The following is an 8,384-nucleotide window of genomic DNA, read 5'->3' on the forward strand; positions in this document are numbered from 1 at the left end:
CCTTGTCTTGAACCTTGCAGTTGATACCCTGGCTGATAGGGCCAAGATAGTCGCCTACATCGTAGGTGTGTTCGGTCATATTATGCCTAGTGGAGGTATTACCCATATCTCGTATCTGGATGACACCATGATCATGGTGCACGGTTCATAACTTGATATTACCATCCTTAAGTTCCTTATTATCATCTGCTTTGATGCCATGTCTGGATTCAAGATTAGCTTCAATTGGTTTGCATGGGTTACTCACTCGAGGAGCAGCAACTGATTGCAGACAACCTCAATTGCAAGTTTTCACCATTCTAGATTACCTATCTAGGTATACCGGTCAGTGACACCAGGATCCAGATCTAGGACTTTGACCCGCTAGCTGACCGGGTCAATTTTAAGGCCGAGGCATGGCGCGTAAGGTTTACCTCTAAGGGGAGGAAGACAATGATCAATGAACATTGACTTCTATCCTCCCCGTGTATATGATGGGTTTGTATATTCTCCCAGAGGTGGCGCATGAAGCTTTTGACAAAGATTTTTCAAGCTTATTCTGACATGGGTCGGATGGGTGTTAAAGTACCATATGGTGAAGTGGGCTGATCTCTGCTTCCTCAAAGACAAGGATTTTGGGTATTCTGGTATCTTTTTGCATGAATGTTCCACTTATGCTAAAGTGGGTGTGGCAGATCCTTAGGGATGAGGGGGTAGCTTCATCTCATAAAAGCCAAGTACATGCATGGCCGCCCTCTACTTTCATGTGATCATTGGTTGGGATCCCCGTTATAGTAATCCTTCCAGTTGATTAAGCACTCTTTCATGCGCCCATCCTTGCTTGTATCCCTTCAATATTTTTATGATGTTTATGTTGTTCTTCCTTTAGTGGTGTCATGTGAACGTCGACTACATGACACTTCACCATACTTGGGCCTAAGGGAAGGCATTGGGGAGCAATAAGTAGATGATGGGTTGCGAGAGTGACAGAAGCATAAACCCTAGTTTATGTGTTATTCCGTAAGGGGCTGATTTTGATCCATATGTTTCATGTCATGCTTCGATTTATCTTTGTTAATCTTTCGTAGTTGCGGATGCTTGCGAGAGGGGGGTAATCATCAGAGGGTTGTTTTTTCAAGTAAGGATAACACCCTAGCAGCACTCCACCTAGAACGTGAATCAACTAAACATGATGAACGTGACTTGATGAGAATTCCCATGTGTCCTCAAGAAAGCTTTTCTCACCATAAGAAGTAATTTTGGCCTGTACTTTCCTATAAAAAGGATTAGGAAACCTTTCTGCACCTTTGTTACTCTTGCTACTTGCTACTTATTATGAATTACCTTGCTACAAAACTATCTATTGCCGCTCATGTTGATCTCCCTAAGGAGAAGTGGTAAACACCAAATATGGACGCCAATATTGGTAAGTCGACAAAGGTAATGAGTCAGGTATAAATCTTGAATATTCTTGTGTTAAATCTTTTATCGAAACAAATGTTATTCTTGAGTTTAACACCAAATATGGACTTGACTTTGAGATAGTGGCTACTTTCTGTGAATCTTTTGCTGCTCATGTTGATCTCCCTAAGGATAAGTGGTTTAAATTTCATCCACATATTGATGAACTTTGTAAGGAACCTACTATTGCTAAAACTGAAACAATTATTTATAATGTTGATCTAGTTGTGCCTACCACTTATATTAAAAAAACTTTTCCTGTTAGGTTTAAGGAACATGCTAAGGCCACAACTGTGGTTCATAAGGCTAATATTATAACACCCAAACCCCTGAACAAATTAAAGTGGAAGCTAATATTGCAATGACTAAAGATCTATTGGTTGATAATATTGAGTGGCATGTTATTTACTTTTGTTCTGAAGCTGCTAGAATTGCTAAACCTATTAGAAATGAAAAAGATATGCTAGATAAGAATAAGCATGTTGTTGGCATGCCTGTTGTTTCTGTTAAGATTGGAGATCATTGCTATCATGGTTTATGTAATATGGGTGCTAGTATAAGTGATATTCCGTTTTCTTTATATCAAGAAGTTATGAATGATATTGCATTTGTTGAGATTGAAAATATTTATGTTACTATTAAGCTTGCAAATAGAGATACTATTTCACCACTTGGGATTGTCAGAGACATTGAAGTCTTGTGTGGTAAGATCAAATACCCTACTGATTTTTCTAGTTCTTGGATCACAACAACATAATATATGTCCCACTATATTTGGTAGACCTTTCTTGAATACTGTTAATGCTGAAATAGATTGTTCTAAAGAAAAGGTTAGAGTTAAACTTGGTGATGTATCTCATGGATTTAATTTCTCCATGTTTAGTCGGCAACCTCATGACAAAGAATTGCCTAGTGAAGATGAGATCATTGGTCTTGCTTCTATTGTTGTGCCTCCTACTGATCCTTTAGAACAATATCTGCTAGACCATGAAAATGATATGCATATGAATGAAAGAAATGAAATAGATGAGATATTCTTTAAACAAGCACCTATCCTTAAGCATAACTTTTCTTTGACACTTTGGGAGATCCTCTCCCACCTAAGAGTGATCCCGTGTTTGAGCTGAAAAAACATCGCGATACATTGAGATATGCGTATCTTGATGAGAAGAAAATATATCCTATATTATAAATGCTAACTTTTCAATGCATGAAGAAAATATGCTGCTCAAAACTTTAGAAAGTATCATGCTAACATTTGGATATATTCTTTCTGATCTTAACGACATCAGTCCCTTTATGTCAACACAATATTAATATGGAGCCCGACGCAAAACCAGTTGTCGATCATCAACGCCGCTTAAATCCCAAAATAAAGGATGTAGTAAGAACTGAAATATTAAAGCTTCTGGAAGCAGGTATTATTTATCCTATAGCTGATATATAGTAGATGGGCAAGTCATGTTCATTGTGTTCCAAAGAAAGGAGGCATTACTGTTGTTCCTAATGATAAAATGAACTTATCCCTCAAAGAATTGTAACCAGTTATAGGATGGTAATTGATTTCAGAAAATTAATTAAAACTACTAGAGAGGACCATTATCCTTTTCCATTCATTGATCAAATGTTAAAAAGATTGTCTAAGCACACACACTTTTGCTTTCTTGCTGGCTATTCTGGTTTTCTCAAATACATGTATCACAAGAAGATCAAGAGATAACTACTTTTACCTGTCCTTTCAGAACTTATGCTTATAGACGCATACCTTTTGGTTTATGTAATGCACCCACTACTTTTCAAAGATGCATGACTGCTATATTCTCTGATTTCTATGAGAAAATTGTTGAGGTATTCATAGATGATTTCTCTACTTATGGAACTTCTATTGATGATTGCTTAAGCAACCTTGACCGAGTTTTGCAGAGATGTGAAGAGACCAACCTCATCTTGAACTGGGAGGAGTGTCACTTTATGATAAATGAAGGTATAGTCCTTGGTCATAAGATTTCTGAAAGAGGTATTGAAGTAGATAAAGCTAAAATTGTTGCGATTGAGAAAATGCCATGTCCTAAAGATATTAAAGGTATAAGAAGCTTCCTAGGTCATGCTGGTTTTTATAGAAGGTTCATTAAAAAAATTCTAAAATTTCTAGGCCTCTAACTAATCTCCTACAAAAATATGTTCCATTTGTTTTTGATGATGATTGTGTAGAAGCCTTTGAAATACTTAAGAAATCCTTAATTTCTGCACCCATTGTTGAACCACCTGATTGGAATTTGCCCTTTGAAACCATGTGTGATGTGAGTGATTATGCCATCGGTGCTGTTTTAGGTCAAAGAGATGATAAGAAACTAAATGTTATTCATTATACTAGTAAGACCTTAGATAGCGCTCAAAGAAATTATGCTAATACTAAGAAAGAGTTTCTAGCAGTTGTGTTTGCATGTGATAAATTCAGACCTTATATTGTTGATTCTAGAGTTACTATTCACACTGATCATGCTCCTATAAAATATCTTATGGAAAAGAAAGATGCTGAACCAATATTGATTAAGTGAGTGCTTTTATTACAAGAGTTTGATCTGCATATTGTTGATATAAAAGAAGCTGAGAATCCTGTAGCAGATAATTTGTCTAGGATGGAAAATGTTCTTGATGACCCAGTGTCTATTGATGATAGTTTCCGTGATGAGAAATTAGCTATTGTAAATTCTTCTACATCTCGCAACAATCCTTGGTATGCAGACTATGCTAATTTTATCGTTGCTAAATGTATACCACCTAGTTACGCATACCAACAAAATAAAAAATTCTTCCTTGATTTAAGAAATTACTTTTGGGATGACCCACATTTGTATAAAGGAGGAGTAGATGGTGTTATTAGACATTGTGTACCTAAGCATGAGTAGGAAAAAATCCTAAGGAAGTGTCATTCTGAAGCTTACGGAGGGTATCATGCGGGAGACAGAACTGCACGTAAGGTGTTGCAATCTGGTTTTTATTGGCCTACTCCCTTCAAGGATGCATGCAAGTTTGTACTTTCTTGTGATGAATGTCAAAGAATTCGTAATATTGGTAGACGTCAAGAAATGCCTATGAACTATTCACTTGTTAATGAACCATTTGATGTATGACGTTTTGATTATATGGGACCTTCTCATTCCTCCAATGGATACACTCATATTTTAGTTGCTATTGATTATGTTACTAAGTGGGTAGAATTTATTCCAACTAGTAGTGCTGCTCACAACACATCTATTAAAATGCTAAAGGAAGTTATCTTTTCGAGGTTTGGAGTTCCTAGATATTTAATGACTGACGGTGGTTCACATTTTATTCATGGTCCATTCTATAAACTTCTAGCTAAATATGATGTCAACCTTAGAACTGCATCGCCTTATCATTCTCAGTCTAGTGGTAAAGTTTTGAATTGAGCAATAGAGAAAGAAAGCTAATTTTGCAAAAGTCCATTAATAGATCCAGAGAGAATTGGTCTAAGAAACTTGATGATGCATTATGGGCATATAGAACTGCTTATAAAAATCCAATGGGTATGTCCCCTTATAAAATGGTCTATGGAAAAGCATGTCATTTAGCTCTTGAACTAGAGCATAAAGCTTATTGGGCAATAAAAGAGCTTAATTATGATTTCAAACTTGATGGTGGGAAAAGTTTATTTGACATTAGTTCTCTAGATGAGTGGAGAACACAAGCTTATTAGAATGACAAGTTGCTTAAAGAAAAAGTTAAAAGATGGCATGATAAAGAATTCAAAAATGGGAATTTAATGTTGGAGATCAAGTTATATTGTACAACTCTCGTTTCAAATTCTTTGCAGGAAAACTTCTCTCCAATTGGCAAGGACCATACAACCTTGAAGAAGTTTATCGTTTCGGAGCTATCAAGATCAATAATGACGAAGGAAAAAATCCGAAGGTGGTTAATTAATGGGTAAAGAATTAAGCATTATATTTCAGTACATCCATTAACCTTGAAACCAACATTATTCGAACAATTACACTGGAGGAACACATAAGGGAAACCTTCCGGAACGCTCCAGAATCCTGAAAAAGGAATAGGTATGTGATACGGTATGTAAACCGACTCAAAAAATTCTGTAAAAATGTTTTTTCTCCATTTTGGAATATTTAAAAAATTAGGAAAATAAGAGATAGCCAGGAAGTGCATGAGGGGGGCACAAGCTCAGGTGGCTTGCCCACCCCCTGGGAGCGCCACCCAGGCTTGTGGGGCCCTCGTCCCCGACTCCATTTTCTCCCCGGCTACTTGTCCTACACGGGAAAAAATCTTTATATATACATTTTGCTGTTTTGACCTCCGTATCGCAAGTTCTCCTGTGTTCTTCTTTCGGGCTATTTTCTGTCAGATCTTCCAGGTCAAACATCATGTCTGCTTCTTCCTCCAACAATGTGAGGGACGACACTTGGTTGTTACAGATGGAACTACAAAACGAGGAGACCGAGGAATTCACCATGGAGGAGGAAGTGGGAGATTCGATAGAGGTCCACCCTCCGGCCTCTGAGAGGGGCACTCTAGCTGGCATCTCCACTATTCCAAATCCCCATCAAGCCATGAGGACAATGATGAGCCAGGGAATTCAAGAGGTACAAGAAGGACATGCCCCTAGAAGGCCCCTAAGAGGTTACATGGGAACAATTTTCATAATTTCATTCACAATTATGGGGTTGAAAACACCCCCGTATGCACATACCTTCCAATTAGGACATCTCTCGTCCAAGTGACAGTGATGTAGGAAAAGGCTCGTGGTGGCCAGAGAACAAACATATTATGGTGGAGGTCCAAAAGAATTATACCATGATTCAAATCTTTCTTTGGGAGATTCAGAGCTTGAAGGATATCTTGCTTAATATTTTGGAGACCAAGCCTACCACCTCCTCACCATCAACACCGAAGAAAGAAACTTGAGTAGATGAGTATGGGCACCACCCTTAGCTTTTCCCAATATCGTATCACCATCACTTTTATCATCATTATCTATCTTAGTTCAATCCTTAGTTATTTCATGATTTGGAAGAATAAAGTTTTAGTATGAATTAGTTTTGAGTGCTTGTTTCGTAATTTATCTATCTGTGTAATCGAGTGTGAGAGTTATATAATAAAGATTAGTTTGAGTTATGGTACTTTACTTTCTTGTTCCAATCCTAGCAATAAAAAGAATACAAATATCATACGCTAATCCAATGGGGGGTAATGACTTCACATAACATAAGTATAATTGATAAAATTTGTTGAAGAGTGACAAACATAGTATTTGTCATTGATGCAATTCATGAAAAAGTAATAAAGGAAGAGATGTCTTACATATAAATATACTACCTTGGACATCTTTTATGATTGTGAGGCCCCATCAAATATTCTCTGCTTGATCAATTAGTTGACGTTGGACAAGGAAGACCACATAATGAGTTATGTTTGCTTATATTCACATAGAAGTTATATTGTCATGGATCCTCCAACATGTGGTGCTTGCTCATAATCTTTTGCTAGCCAAAATTTCGTACTAAGTAGAAATACTACTTGTGCATACAAAACCCTTGAACCTAGTTTCCTGTCATGAGAGTCCACCATATCTATCTATGGATTGAATAAGATCCTTCAAGTAGTTTTCATCGGTGCAAAAAGCAATAAAAATTGCTCCTAAATATGTATGATCTTTTATTGTAATAGAAAATAAGCTTCATACAAAGTTGTGATGGTAAAGAAATAAAAATGACGGACTACATATGAAACGTTGCTATCACAAGGGGCAATATAAAGTGGTGTTCCTTTCCATTAAGAGCTTGCACATACAAAAATAAAAAGCACATGACAACTTCTGTTTCCCTCTTCAAAGGGCCTATCTTTTACTTTTCAGTTTTTACTTTCATGCAAGACTCAATAATGTTCATCCCTATTCCATCCTTAATTATTCTCCACGTGGCAAGCATCATGTGGTGGGGAAAGATCCAGAGACATATACCTAGGTAATCATGAGTTTTTATTGTTGACATTACCCTTGAGGTAAATAAGTTGGGAGGTGAACACAATAAACCCCTATCTTCCTATGTGTCTGATTGAAACTTTTGTTCTAAAAATATGACCGTGAGTGTCAGCACTCATAGAAGACTATATGATAGTTAAGTATGTGTAACTTGGTATACAAAAGCACTTACATAGACTCTTTCTGAAAATATGATGAACTGAAATTGTTTCAATGACTGAGAACATAATTTTTTAATTTTCAAGAAGGTTTATGGTTCATACTTCGGTATTGTGGATGAATTGTTACTTGGTCATGAGAAGCTTATGACAATATATTGCTGCTATCATGTTGGTATTTTGTTTTATCGACACCTCTCTATATATATGCATGTGGTCATGATTATCGAGTTCGGTATTCGCTTAAGGAGAAGCGAGGTCTAAGCATGAGTTGATATGTACATTTTCTATCATGTTTTCCTACTGATATTTATTATGTTTTGGGTGATTATTTCACTTTATGATGTTACTCTAATGTCTTTTCTCGCTTAATTTACAATATTTTGCAAGGAAATTGCCGGCAGCTGGAATTGTGAACCTGAAAAGGCTACAACAGAGATACATACTCTCCAGAGTTCCAAATTACCTGAAAATTTATGGAGAAATTTTTTGGAATTAATAAAAAATACTGAAAGAAGAATCACCAGGAGGGGCCCCACAAGTGAGCCACAAGCTCAGGTGCGCCCCCTAGGGTGCGCCACCCAGGCTTGTGGGAACACTAGCAGGCCTCCATGGCCCTCCTTCTCCTATATGATACCATTTTTCCTAGAAAAAATAAAGAGAAGACTTTCGGGACAAAGTGCCCCCATCTCGATGTAGAACCTGGGCAGGAGCACTTTTTCTCTCCGGGGGAGCGATTCCGCCAGGGAAACTTTCCTCTGGGAGGG

This window comes from Aegilops tauschii, chromosome 2 (genome assembly GCF_002575655.3).
Source record: "Aegilops tauschii subsp. strangulata cultivar AL8/78 chromosome 2, Aet v6.0, whole genome shotgun sequence".
NCBI classification, from domain to species: Eukaryota; Viridiplantae; Streptophyta; class Magnoliopsida; order Poales; family Poaceae; genus Aegilops; species Aegilops tauschii.